Source organism: Crocodylus siamensis, chromosome 14, assembly GCF_052110815.1.
Source record: "Crocodylus siamensis isolate JL-2025a chromosome 14, ASM5211081v1, whole genome shotgun sequence".
Lineage (NCBI taxonomy): Eukaryota > Metazoa > Chordata > Crocodylia > Crocodylidae > Crocodylus > Crocodylus siamensis.
The window spans coordinates 9,821,762-9,836,531 of record NC_143408.1 but is presented as its reverse complement, the minus strand read 5'-3'; the positions used below and the strand labels follow the sequence as shown (position 1 = coordinate 9,836,531).

The following is a 14,770-nucleotide window of genomic DNA, read 5'->3' as shown; positions in this document are numbered from 1 at the left end:
TCAGCGCGCGGCGTCCTGGCGTCGGGGGGATGGACGGGGCCACCGGCCAATGGCAGCCGGGAAGGAGGGAGGCCCCTCCCCCTCCCCTCAGCCTGCCTCCGCGGGGCAGCCGCCGAGTCGCGCTGGTCCCGCGCGGAGCGGTCCGGGCCCTCGGCACCCGAGCGCGGGGTGCGGGAGTCCGGCGGGGACGAGGGGGCCATGGTGACCTGTAGGAGGCGCCGCGGGGCCCGGCTGCAGCGGCACCGCCTCCGCCCCAGCACCCAGAGCCGCTGCCGGGCGGGGGCCGCAGCCTCCCCGTGCCGGCTGCTTTGCCCGGTCTGCCTGGTTCCTGCTGATCTCTCTGCCCTCCGCAGACGTTATGTCATCGGCCTTCAATGTCCGGCAAACGTCACCGGACAGTTCCCCCAAATCCGTGCTGCACACGGTCAGTCTGGCCCCGCTCCCCACGGGGCCTCGCTTCATTTGCGCATCATCTTGGGGGGCATCCCGACCCCCGGCTCCAGCCACGGGCCCACGGCTCCTTCGGGGGTGGGGCCGGGGAGTGCACGCGTGTACCGAGCCGTGCTCAGGTTCACTTTGATTGAAAGGCTAGGACCCAGCCCAGCAAACTATAGGGAACGCTTTTAGCTTTGGACTAACATAATGCACAGTGGATACGTCTACACAAGATCAAGCATAGTCCTGTGCTTACCTGGCAGGGCCGTGGAGGCGATTTTCCTAGTTGCCCCCGGGGCTGACCGCTCTCCCGGGACAGGGGCCCTGCCTGCAGAGGGAACGTATAGTTACTCACTTAGCTTCTCGGCCTCTTGAAGGCTCAAATCAAGCGTAGTGTTTCCCTGGCCAGGCAAGCATAGACTGTGACCGCGGAGACGATCTTCCTAGCCGCACCGGGGGAGCCTGCTCTCCCGGCATGGGGACAATACCCGGGAAGGTAATGTATCGTTACCCTCCGACTTTGCTGCTGGAGTGGGAAGATCTTGGCTTTAAGCCCACTTTATGGAAATGGGAGCTCCTACCTAGCTTGCTCCTGCAGCCATACAGCTGAGGGCAAGAAAAACTTGGGGGCATCAACTCCAAGCCTCCGGGCTTGGGCGAGCACACAGGATGCCTGCCAAAGGATTTGGAAACATCCGAAGGGCCAGCTGGGGGCAGAGGATGTTTGCCGGTAGTAGGGCTACTTATGGTTCTGGCCTGACTCTGATTTGCCTGATTTGGCCGGGAACACAGGAAAAAAAGAAGAGTCTACACAAGACTTTTACTGCGTAATAGGCTCATTAGCTGCATAGTAAGTATTGCATGTCTACACATGCTCCCCTATTAAAGCTGAAGTAAACTAATTTACTCTGCAGAATAATAGTACTTGTAAATATTACCTGGAGTTTTTTACTCCACAGCAGCACACATGTAGACACTACTCCAGCTGGCTGGGGCACAGGTCTGCTTCTGTGCAGGGGCTGCCTGCTTCTCTGCAGCACATTGAGCCAGGTTGGAAGAGACCTGGACTAGCAAGCTGACCCCCAGATAAGCAGTGGAATTTATTGCATTGCATTAATATGTATATCTAGATGCACCCAGTTTGCAGTGTCCTGCTTAAACGTGTATTTACAGAGCACCTGTGCCAAACTTTGTAGGAGTTTAAAAAAAAGATAAAATGCATCAGTTCTGTATGAACTACGCCTACAGGTACCTGTAGTAAATTTGCCTCTATGCTGTTTTTCAAAGTCAGTGTTTTCAAATTTGCTGCTTAGTTCCACGTGCTCAGGTAAAGCAGGGTCTGACAGCAAAGAACAGGGGAAGGAGCGGGAAAAGGCCGCTACAGGAAGACATTGTGGAAGGCAGAGGTCAAAGGGGGCCACCTGTCCCCCCCCAGATCTATTTTTCCTACTACAGCAGTGCGAGGGGGACAAATTCAAGGCAAACCTCCAATAATTAGATCCTATCCCTGTAAAATTATAACAAATGTATACATTTTCCATACATAGAATCAAAGTACCTGGGTTTGTCTTATATTTGAGTAAATATGTACAGTATATTGTATATTATAGGTGAATGATAAATTGCTTGCTTGCTAGTTAAGTTTTGGTCCTAATGTCTCAAAAAGCAACACTGGTGTAGCTAATTAGGCACACAAAAGCAGTATATAGTATTAGTTCTCACAACAAGACCTTATTTTGTATGCAAATATTTTTTATTGGATGAGGTAAAACATCTTCCGACAAGTCATTTACCTTTCAAAGAGATTACCTGCAATCAGTTATTTAAATTGACTATTTCAGGATACCCCTGAAAAAAAATATAAAATGGAGTAAAAGTCCACAAAATTTATATTGCTATTTACCAATGTCTCTTGAAAATAAGCATCTCCCACAGTTCTTAAGTAGTCCTTAAAACTGATAGGTTTCATCGTCTCCTTCCCCATTTTTATTCAAAGACTGAAAAAGTCAAACAACATTCCTGCTTTTTCAGCTCTTCATCAGCTTCTCACCTTAAATGAATAATCCAAATAAAGTATTCTGTGTCTGTAGAAATGACTAACTGTCAATAGACAGCTGAGTACTTCAACAAATTCCGGATTGAGGCACTCTTCACAAGATATTTCCAGCATTTCAGTGGTGTTACTGTCTTTAAAACTTCAGCAGTAAGTATAAACTGCTTCAACCATTCACCTTCAACCCTGAAATGCATTATGGTTGGCATAGTCGATGGGCAGTTAGCCATAGCACTAGCATCTTCAGCAATTACCCTGTGTAATAATGTAAAGTGTTCAGTGCTGACCCAACAGGGTTCCTGGCCTGGCTCACCGCTGGGCTCTGACCCCACCCTTGCTCCCAAGCTTTCTGGGTCCTGCTCCGTCATGGGTATCTTTCCTGCCATGACCTGTTATTATAGATTCTCAGGGGGGCTGCCCCAGGAGGCAGATGAGGGTTTTGGATTAGGTCCTTGTCTGCACTCAGGCCCTTCTGGGTCTCAGCTTAATCTGGCTGGTCCTGGGGCCCACCACACCAGGACCCTAAATTCTCAAGCTCAGCCAGCCCTGTCAGCTCTGGGCTACTCAGCCCTTAGCTACGCTCCTTTTGTGGGCACGGGGTTTATACTTCCCCAGTCTCTATTGCCAGATGCCCAAGTACTTTGATACTCTGCAGTCCTCCCTTTTGAAATATATTTGGGCTACTGCCCACACACGACAACCCAGGGCTCCAGCCCTTAGGAGTGCTCTAAATTGGGTACCGCTGTTGCACCCCAGTGGCCTCTACTCCACCCCTTACAGCTATTCCTGGTCCTCTGGTTCAAACGTAAAAAAAAAATCAAGAACATGATTGTCCGCTCCCAAACATAAGGCTTGCCAAACACAAGTTCCCCTGCAGTATCACAAACACAAAAGGTCCAAAGTACTTATCTCGTGTCACTCGCAGCACAAGGTCTCTTCCGCCCTTCTGTGGCACACAGTCCTTTCCTCCAGGCAGGCCAGACTGGCTCCTCCCTGCAACTCTGCCTCTTGTAGCTCCTACAGCCAGACTACCCCTTCTGGGCTAAGCCTGGGCTTTTGAACCTCTCCCTGGGCACCTGGCCCTCCACTTCCTCCCTAGGCCTGCCCGTCATAGCTTACACCTAAGGCAGGTGACCATCTTATTTAAAGTCCCCTTTTCCCATTTAGTCTGTTCAAGTGCTTTGTCACAGACACTTCTGCAAATGAAGGAAAGTTGAGTGGAGAAAAAAATCTAGACCAAATGGGGGCCAGCCTTTTTGGCAGGTATGCCACAAATTTGCTAAAGTGCCATTCCAGTCCCTGCCCAATCTGCTGCTCTTTCTGATCCCTGCCTTGTGCTCTGCTTCCTGCCACCCGACTGCCTGTTCCCTTCCTAATCTGACGCATGCCACACATGGGCTGCCCATGCCACTTGTGTAGGTCAGCCACCCCGATCTAGACAGTGATAATGAAGGACCCTTGAGACTCACAGCCGGCAGAGGCACTGCTTATTCAGTGCATAACGTCTAAAGCAGAAGCGCGCATATCACGGCTCTATACGATTGTAACGAATCCTCAAATTCTGCCAAGTACCTGTCATCAACCATCTCAGGCAAGGTGCGAGAAGTCTGTTCACGAGGCTGGGCTGACCACCCTCTCTCACTGGTGCTCTGAGTTGAGAGCAACACAAGAATGAGTTGAGTTACTGCTTGATCCTTCTGTTTCTTTAGTGCTTGTAATTTAACTTCAGTGTCTTTTGAAGTTCTCCGAATTTCAGCATATCAGAAATATAACAACCATCTTGCTACTGTTTCTTCAGGACTGTAGAAATAGGTCTCAGCATAGTCAGCATTTATTTTAAAATTTGCTTTAGTTCAGTGTTGATACCTTTGGCTGTGATTGTTATGTCTATTTTTTATGATTTTCTTCAAAAGTTCTTGATAGGTCAATTCTTAAATAGATAGTTCAAAACACTCAGCCACTGTTTTCCATTTCATGTTTTGAGTGTAAATTACTTTAGATACTCCTGCTCTCTTCAGCAAAATGGAAGCAAAATAACTGTAATGGAAGGCTATTTTAAGGTCAACATATCCTTTATTCCTGGAGTACTTAAGGCTTTGGCTAAAAGATGCATCGAATGAGCACTGCATCCTCAAGCTGCAAGTCTCAAGCTCCCTTTCTTATCCTTGTCTAGACCGGGGTGGCCGACCTACAGCATGAGTGCCACAGATGGCATGGGCAACATGTATGTGGCACATGTCAGATTGGGAAGGGAACAGGCAGCACAGCAGCAGATCTGGAAGGGAGCAGAAAGCAGAGTAGATCAGGCAAGGAGCACAAGGCAGGAAGCAGAAAGAGCAGCAGATCGGGCAGGGACTGAAGTGGCACTTGGGCAGGATGCGGGGCTAGTTTGTGGCATGCCTGCTAAAAAAGGCTGGCCCCCATTTGGTCTAGATTTTTTTCTCAACTCAACTTTCCTTCATTTGCAAAAGCGTCTGTGTAGCAGTGGTGTGTTTTAAGCCACAAACTGGTTCTTTTGGACTCTCTCTACTCCACTGCTCATTGATTGATTGCCCACCATGCTAAGATGTTACTAATACAAACAGAGGGAGGGACTGCCTTGTTAGTGAGCAGGACTGACATATGTTCTTATGGTCAGCTTCTCCAGGGCTCCTCCTCCCCTGCACCATGGTCTGACACTCACCCAGTCGTTGTTCTTATGGCTACAGAATGATTCCAATGCATTACTCAAATTAACCAATCACATGGTCCCACCGCCAAGCCCAATTTGACCCTTGGCTATAGCTCAGCCCCAGTTTCCCTGGGTTGTTCCAGAACTTATCAACTCAAATAGGTTTTCTTCACCAAACCATTTCCTCTTGATCAGCCTGTGACTGGCATTCGCTTCTCCACTAATGTAGTCTTTGCTCAGATTACGCCGCCTCTTCCCATAAGTGAGTTTCATCAACTTAAATTGGAACTAAGGTTGACCAAACCCTAATTGACCAATCCTCCTTCTCAGTCTGTTTTCTATTGCCTATAGTCTTCTCCTAAGACAAACCATGCTCAGCTTGACCAACTTCCCCATTTGGCAGTCTTCCATTAATTCCAAGGCCTCATAACTCAGTCTCTGCTCTGTTCCTCCAGTTCTCATTCCTTAATCAACCTTAAGATCCATGTCAGAGCCTCATCTACCACAATCTGGGCTCTGATCAATCAATCAATTTACCTTCTAATCTAGCTTCCAATTAATTACAGGGCCTTAGGTTACACAGTCCATGTCCTTATCAGTCAACTTCTCCTCCTGCCCCCCCAGGTGTCCAGCTCTCAATTAACCCCAGAACCTCTCTTCACACAGTCCACACAGGACAAACAAACTGCATCACTAGCCAAGTCTCAATTGGTTTCCAAGACTGACCTGTTATAATTCATACTGGGCATCAGCCCTTCAAAGGGGTCACTCACTCTGTCTTTCCCCTTCCTTCTTTCTAGGTACAGCATATGCTCAGCAGCGAGGAAGGGCTGGGATCCCCTTTTGGCTCCTTAACTGAGGAGAGGATTCTCTACCAGTCTGGTTGATCCGTTGTAGCGGCAATCCCATGGTACGCTTCCCTACTTCTCTGGCAGTTGGAGTCTTATGCTTTCCTCATTGGTGGCTTATCCATGCTTCCTCATAGACCCAAAGTAAATCCCCTCATCTTACCCCTTTCCAGGGGCAGTGGAGCTGCTGCCAGTGCTCACAGCTACTTCCCTCTTAAAGAGGACCAGAACTCCCAGTGCCTCATGGGATCCTGTCCCCTCTGCATCAGGCTAAGATGTGTGGGATTCAACTCTGTTGTCACCAGCCCAGATTCATCCAGGGTCGGGTTTTCACTTCAGGCTCGCCTGGAGGAATAAGTGTAGCAGGGCTTGAACTAGGCCTCTGCTACAGTCTGACAAACCGCTCGACACTTGCATTTTTGTTCAATTTCTTAAATCTTTTCCTGCTATTTAAATATTCTGATCTGTGACACTTCTTGATGCATTGATTGCTTTCTAAGACAACCCTATTGTCTATTAATCGCACAGGTACATTTTACTTAGACATTTTTTGTGTTGTTCCACTGATCAAGACTTAGATTAACAAACTTTGCATCTTGACTTTTGTACATTGTCCAGTTTTCTTCTCATACACTGTTTCCAGGAACCTTCAATAAATGCCGAAGTGTTTAACCCTGACAAGGAAATCCTTGTTCTGAATAAGATTAGAGAGAGTATGTGAGTAAATGAACTGAGAAATATTTTTATCTATGATAGAGTCTTGTTGAAGTATACTGGCCCTGATTACAAACTCACTCATGGATACATGAATAATGAGGAAAGTCTTTTCGATACATGTAATTAATACTCTGATGTCTTTAGTTGCATCCTTGTTAGTGGTATCAGCAGGTAACTCTTTAAACTGCAGACATTACAGATGATGGACACTCCTAATCCCAGTATTGTCCCTTTATATCTAAATTGGATTCTGAAACAAAGGTATAAAAAAAGTCACTTCTCACTTTGTTAATCAGGATAATACTTTAAAAATTGAGATTGCAAAGGAAAGTTTCCTTCTACTGCAGTATTGGCATAGCTGCTAAATGTCTTTTAAACTCAGTATTATAGGGAAAATAAATCATAAGGTTTAAGGTTCTTATTTTTAGTAGCATACCAAACTGCGGGGGGGGGAAATGCTACAATTCAAAAATGTCTAAAAGATGTCTTTACTTTTTAAAAGGAAATTTTCAAATAGGATGTTTCATCCTATTGAGAAATTAGTTCAAAAGTCTGGCAGTAACTAATGAAAAAATGTCATTGATAAGTATTAAGATACATCAGTTATATTTTGATTGGAAAAAAATTGAAATTCATAAGCAATCCACCCCAGATATATATTGGATGATAATCTAAGACCATGATTCTCAACCAGAGTGCAATAGCAACCTGGAGCATCCCAAGATCCTTTCAAGAGTGCCATATAATGTTAGCATTGTTGGGTGTGCAAACATAATTCACATGATAAACCCAGAGATTTCAAATAGAAATCCATGATATTAAAAACTTTCTGCCCTACTGCGATTTTTCTCAGTTCTTTGCAACAGAATTGTTCTATTATTTTTCTGTAGTCACAAACTAGTGAAAACTAGGGCTGGCATTTTCTAAAGGGTGCCTTGAGTTTAAAAAGGTTGAGAGTCACTGATCTAAGTTATTAATTACTACTAGCACAGTAATATGATGGTAGGCAGTCCACAAGAACAGCACAGAAATAAGTTTATTAACCAGTTGATACAGATAATTCAGATATGTCCACACCACTACCTTCAAAGCCATGCCTCAGAGCACTTGCGGTGATGCCGTTTCATTCCAAGGAGCGCTTGCACTTGCTTCACTTGGATGCATTTTTTTTCTTACCCGGATATAAAAGCTTTTTGAAAATATCCTCAAACAAGATGTAACAAAGGCCTGCCCCAGGGGTCGTTGTGATGCCCCCTTTGGCCACTCAGCATTTGTTTCCCTTGATGCATTAGGGCATACTCTCCTTCTACTTGGGTGCCACACCTTGCTGTAAATATGTGTTTAGAAAAGGGAGGTTGCCCCAGGGATCCCTGAGCAAGATCTCATCCATCCAGAAGCTATGGTCTAATTGCTCATCACCATAAGGGATAATTTTGTGGCCTTCTCATCTCCCTTTCTAACCAGGACCAAGCCTGACACGTTAGCAATTAATAGGGCTGTGTGAGGCTTTGGATAGAGCTTCGGATCCGGAGACGCTTCGCGGTCCAAGGCAGCACGTCCGGGTCAAAGCACCGCCTCGTTCGGCTTCCCAAAGCGCTTCGGAGCCACCTCGGAGATCTGGCCATAGGGTATAACGGGGAACAATAAAATTTCTATAAAACTTTGTTGTTTTTTGTCTGATTTGGATGAAATTTTCAGGGGCGGCAGATGCTGCAGAGAGTATGAAGCCTGCCAAGTTTCAAGATCAGTACAGGGGTTTGGGGAGGAACAGCCCCCTAAATTCTTGAAAGCAAAACTCCTGTTACATCTAGGCATTACTACGTAGCGGGGTGAAAACTGAAGGGGCGGTAGCTCTTAGGGAGGCCACAAAGCCTGCCAAGTTTCAAGAAGATCGGTGCAGGGGTTTGGGGGGGGGGAAACTGTCCCTCAAGCTGCGGACAAGCAAAACTGGGGCTATGAGTGACACTGCGTGTGTTAAAGCACAGCAGGGTGACAGCTGCAGGGATGGTGGCCCCTGCTGCGACGCCTGCCAGCTGTCGATGAGATCGGTGCAGGGAGGATCGAGGCGGAAACCCGCCGGTTCAAATCCGGGTCGCGGCTGGATTGGATCGCTGCCAACTCGCACAGGCCTAGCAATTAATCAATTCACACCCAGCTGCTGGGCTCTGCTCTGGTCCTGGGCTCAGTCAGTTCAATGGATTCTGTAGCCCCATCTCTGCCCCTGCCTGGGTGCTGGGCTCTCTCTAATCCCATCTCCATTTTTTCCTCTGCTCTACTCCCAGGCTCTAGCCCTACTCGCAGGCCTGCTGGGACCTCCAAATTCCCCACACTAGCCCCAATCCCAAACCACCAGTGTTTTCCAGGCAAGTCCACAATATTCTACTTGCCTGCCCTGCTCCTGGGTTCAGGAGTATCCCTGGTGTGAGTCAGGAGCTCCTCTGCAGCCTTCCTGCTCAGGACCAATTCCTTCCATGCCCTCTAGGGCCAGATTGCCTGCTCCAGCTCAGGCCCTAAGATTAAATACTGTCTAAACCAGGCCCCTTCTGGTCAGGCATCTTCCCTTGAATGGCACATGATTTCTATCTGCAGCCTCTCTCCACTAAAAGTAACAGGATCACTAAGCTCTCCATTACACAAGGTTCGGCTCTTCTGATGACTTGCAATGTTCATGGCATTTTTTCCCTCCAGTGCTACAAGCTGTGCTACCAAAACTGTTGTTGGTTCTTCCCAGTGTCCTACTTGCACACTGGTGTTACCTCCTTTTCCCTTGTCAGGTTCCCCAGACCTACCAGAAAACACAAAGGGATCAACAATTTAAGATTACTACTTTTGAAACCCATATGCTTTGTCATGCAGTATTTTTTGTATAGAGACAGAGGAAAGCAGTAGAGAAATTCTTTGTACACATGTCACAGCGCGGGGTCCTAGGAGTGGCCGTGATCTCTCCTAACGCCCCTACTGTGCCAAGCTGGCAATAAAGCACCCTTGTTCTCACCTGCCATGTCTTTGATGGTATCTATTTTATAGGGGAGGCTGCCTTTTGTCCCCTTGGACACAGTGCTCTTGTTTATCCTGGCCCCTGTTCTGTATGGATTGACTTGGTGCACCCCAGCCTTATGGGCTATGCGTGGCTCCAACCTCCCCTGTACCACGCCCCAAGCCTCGCAGATGTACTGGACATTGTCTGGTCAGTTTCCTTTCTGTGCCCTCACTGGCGCCCCCTGGGCTTGTCACACAGCCGGTGCCCCTCACTGGCACCCCCTGGGCTTGTCACACAGCCGGTGCCCCTCACAATTGGGGCTCAGGTGGCTGTAGCCATGCCTGGCCCCCAAATCCCCTCCTCGGGTCTTAAAGCAAGTGCCCGCTCTGGGGTTTCTCGCCTGCACCCACCCTGGGACTTCTCACAATTGGGGATCAAGTGGCTGTAGCCGTGCCTGGCCAAAGTCCCTCCTCTGGTCAACAGTTCCTGTGGGACTCAGGCAGCCTTGTCCTTATCTGGCCCCCAGTCCTCTGCGCCTCTTCTCAGGGCTGGGGTCAATGCCCCCTTAAAGGTTGTGCCCTCACTGGGCTTCTTGCCTGTGTGCCTCTCCCTGGGGCTCTGCCCACACCAGGGCCTTTCTCCACAATTGGGGCTCAGGTGGCCATAGCCATGCCTGGCCCCACCCCCCAATGCACTCTGCCCCTTCTCAGGGCTGGGGCAGTGCACCCCTAAATGCGGTGCCCTCACTGGCACCAGGGTCCCCACCACTGTGGAGCCCCTCTGAGGCCTCCTCCATCCCCTATTAGCCTCACCCGGTCCTCCGGTTTTAAACTCAAAGCAATAACATAAGCCAAATCGGCTACAACTCAAAACTAAGCCTCCTGCCTAAAATGTAAACCCCGAGCCCTCTGGCTAATCATCATTCAAATCCCTACCAGGGCTTCCTCCACCCAGTATCCCCACCCATAAGTTGCTCAGGCCATCAGGCTTCCCTACTCCGCTTACTCCCGCAGAGCTCCTTCTTCCTCGGCTGCCAGAGGGAAACTGCTTTCCCGGCCTCAGCCTGGACTACATTTATATAGTTCAGGCCCTGCCCCCTTCCGGTCAGCTGACCAACTGCGGTTGCCCCGGCAACCGGCACCTGTATCTCTTCATAGGAGCAGGGCACCAAAGTGCCCCTGTGACAACATGCAAGGAGAGAGGTTAAGGTAATTGCTTATAGTGCCTAAAACAATCCAAAAGCAAGGACTGGTAACTACTGGGCATATCACTGCTTTCCCATAAGTTAGAGAAAGGAGGTTTACCTGGCTGGTAGAATCAAACACTCGTGGTTTGAGAACTGAGCCAGAGTTGACGTAGAGCTACAAAATAGGAGAATGATACTCCCTAGACAAGATCATCTGCTCAGCCTGAAGATGAGTTACAGGCCATTGCCTCCTGAAGTCAGAAGCTAGATCCCGAACACCCAGCAATTTACCAATCTCTTGCACCCAGTAGTACACAGGAAAGTTGCAGTACTTGGAGCAGGGCTGTCTAACCAGCAGCCTGCAGGACCCTGCAGCTGCCTCTCCCACTGGCATGCAGCAAGGTGGGAGCATTAACTGTGCAATGTGCACAGCAGAGGGAGGTGCACGGTGCAGGCACTGCCTGCATGGTGGGAGGGATCCCAGGGGGCCACAGGACTGAGAAAGGTAAGGCAGGAGTGTGAGGGTCCCAGAGTCCCACCCATGCAGTGCACGGCTAGTTCAGTATGTCACCTCTGGTTGTGCTGAAGTGCAGACAGCCCTAAATTAAAGGATCCAGTCTTCAATACCATACATGCTTTAAAGCACTGTCAAAACTGACAGCTAAAGAAAAAACACCTTTTGTGTACAAAAATCACAGAGCCAAGAAATCATTTCTGGATAGATTCAGGCTATGTATTAATTATTTTAATTGATTATGGTAGAAGTTTAGGTCTCAACATAGTCTGTATTAAATGGAGTTCTCTGATAGGCTTAATTTAAATATGAAAACAATTTTTTTTTTTTTTTAATTTTAAAGCATTTTATTTAAATATTTTTAAGCAACCCTGCAGCCTCAGAACATGCAGATAAAACCCTCCAAACTTTTAGGTCTTGTGGTAAGAGGTTATTATAGGCTAGGTCAGGGGTCCTCAACCCCTAACCTGAGGGCCAGCTCCAGACCACAAGGCTCCCCACAGGTCCAGGAATTTGGCAGCAGTGGTGGCAATTAACACTGCCACCAATCCGCCCACTGCCACATTTCCAAGCTCTGCATGGCTGAATTGGGCCCTGACTGAGCCAGATCCAGCCCACAGACTGACCTGGCACCACTCATCCAGCCTGCAAGGCAAAAAGCTTAGGCACCCCTGGGGCTAGGTTGAGTGTGAAGTCACATTTACACCGATAGGCCAACTCAAAACAAACACTGAATTATTTTATCCAAATGAGTGCAAAGGCCAGAGCAGAATGCCTTAGAGGGTAGCTAAATGATTAGGACTAATGCATTCTGCGGCAGCTTGAAGCATGCTCATTTCATTCAAAGAGGAGGTATCTGGTATTTAGCACCACTAGCATTTGGCTGAATAAGAAAGGACACAATAATGACAGGGTCCAAAGATTCAGCTGAAAGAGCAGTAGCTGTAACGATGAGAACAACATTTTGGGATTTTTGGAACAGTGGAAAAAGTCCATCTATGGAAACTGCCAACTTTTATATTAAGGAATAGAGATGCCACTGCCTACTAGCAGCTCTGTGCTTCGAACTCAGCATCACCAAGAACCTTGTCCCTCCTACCCATCACACCACTGGCAGAAGCCTGCGCTCATGTTTCTCAATAGGGCTGAGGCATCAAAATTGGGATTCATTTGCTGTTGGAACTGGCAAGTTTTCAGTCCCTTTCTACTGCTGGTTTAGAACAGAATTTAGACGCACACAATTTGGTTTGGCAATCTTTATATCCACAATACATAATTAACCATGCACAAAAATCAAATGATGCATGTATTTACAAAATGAATTGCACATAACTGAACACAAGAACCATGAGTCAAAAAGTAAATGAAAAGAACCTCTCTTCTTAGTTGCATAAAGGTCCAGTGCTATAGCCCATAAATCCCAATAGACAACACTACAGAAGATTTTCTGGTGCATTTTGAAATAAGTACAAACTACTGTAATTAACTGCAATGATGCAGCCCTGGAGATTGTTTTTTTTCTGGAAATGTCCCACTGCTCACCATTCTGAGCTACAGAATACCAGGCAATAGTCCTGCTACGGTCTTCTTCAGAAGCCAAAGGTCCAAGCTAAGCCCAGAAGCAGTCTCAGCTAAGGATAATTTCAACCTTCACTTGCAGTTGCCTGATTTTGCCTTTTGAAAATGGAGAGCCCTCCAATTTTAATAAATGCGTATTTTTTTAGATTATTTTACTTGAGTAGCATGGAAAGCCCTCTGTAGCTGCTGTATAAATATTACTAGGTCCGTCTTTCTCATGAGATCAACGTGTATGTAGGATAACTTGCTTTTATGCCTGCCACTGCAACATTTGGTACTCATGTTCTAGCACAGAAAACAAATCTAAATCAGTGCTTCTCAACCGCTTTATCAAGGATAAAGAGGTGCCTCAGGGATAAACTCTAGGCGCTTCTCAAAAAATGCCATCTCTTAATATTCACCTGTTTTTTGACTACAGGAAAATAAAGCAATCCTTCTATAGCAAAGAACTTGGAAATATCACAGCACATCAGAATGTTTTTGACACTGCGGATTCCCATTTTAAATCTTATGAATCATTTTTGTGCACCTAGCACTGCTAACATCATGTGGCACCCTTGAAAGGATCTTCTGGCCCCCCAGGGAGCCATGGCACCCTTGCTGAGAATCACTGATCTAAGTCCTCTGGAAAAAAAAATTAAGAAGTTTTGAAAAACTTGATCAGTTACACATGGCTTTTTTTTTGGTGAGCGTTCATTTCAAATAGCAAAAGCACATATCCAGCCTCAAAAATAAGCCTAATAACGCCAGCTAAAGGACAAGCTGTTCTGTCAGTGCAAAAGAAATACCTCAAGCCATAGGCTTTTCTCCTCATCCTTTGATTTATGAAAATGACTAACTACACAAGGACTAACTACATCAGAGATGCATTGCGTCACTTCTCATAAGCAAAGGGCTTCATCACCTGTAGGCCAGAACAACCCAGCTGTGGTTCAACATGGGCCAGGTGGCTTTGGCAGCAGATCAGCAGGCTGGGGAAGGAGAGCAGGCTGCAGATCAGCAGCCTGCGCTTCCTTCATAGCCATGCAGCTGGGAGCTGTGCCCATGCCACTGCTCCGTCTCAGAGTCCCACTTCCCGATTGTGGTGTGGGCACAGTTTTCACCCAGGAAGGAGCTGCGCTGAGGCTGGGGGCTGGAAGCTGCTTCCACTTCTCCATGTCCTTCCCTGCCCCCAAAAGTTCAGCCTGGCCCTAGTGCAGCTCCCCCCTGCCTGGAAGCAGCGCTGGCACTACAGCCTGGGCCAAGGACCAAGTGGGGACAGGGAGAAGCAGCAGCTTCCAGCTCTCTGGCCCCAGCCCAGGCCCTCGCTGCTCAGCCCTAGCACAGGCACACCAAGGGCAAACCAGATCTGACCTGTGGAGCCACAAGACTTTGCAAGCCACAGGTTGCCACCCCCTGAAGTATGAAAGATTATGTCATACCTCCATGAGCTAAGTTAGTCTGTGAGGTGCAAACTTTTGCTAGTCTGAAGCCAGGCAGAAGGCAGCATGACTAACTACCTCTCTAAATACACAAGGCCTCTTCCTCACCGGCAGGGGGACGGGGTATTCATGTTCAAAAGGCATTAAGTACAGTCTACTCCTTCTCCCTAGCAGCAGGGCTGTCAGGCCGGCAACACTGTCCTGCCAATGCTGGCAAGACTTTCCCCAAGCACTGTCTAAAGGTATTAGACAGCTACAAGACATTATCACTTCAGGAGGTGAAGTCTGTCAAGACAGGCTGTGATCTCTTTGCCTTTTACTTAACTGAATCATGTCTGCAGGCAGTCAGGATGTCCCCTCTGTGACA

The 14,770-nt window shown here is 47.7% G+C and overlaps 1 long non-coding RNA gene across 1 annotated transcript; it reads left to right on the top strand.

Annotated features, from left to right (window-relative positions):
• Window positions 1-97: 97 nt before the first annotated feature.
• On the top strand, window positions 98-11,191 carry LOC149853351 (uncharacterized). The gene is made up of 3 exons (XR_016439216.1): window positions 98-424; window positions 5,960-6,069; window positions 8,189-11,191. It is a non-coding gene; the product is annotated as an uncharacterized LOC149853351 (long non-coding RNA).
• The last annotated feature ends 3,579 nt before the right edge of the window (window positions 11,192-14,770 follow it).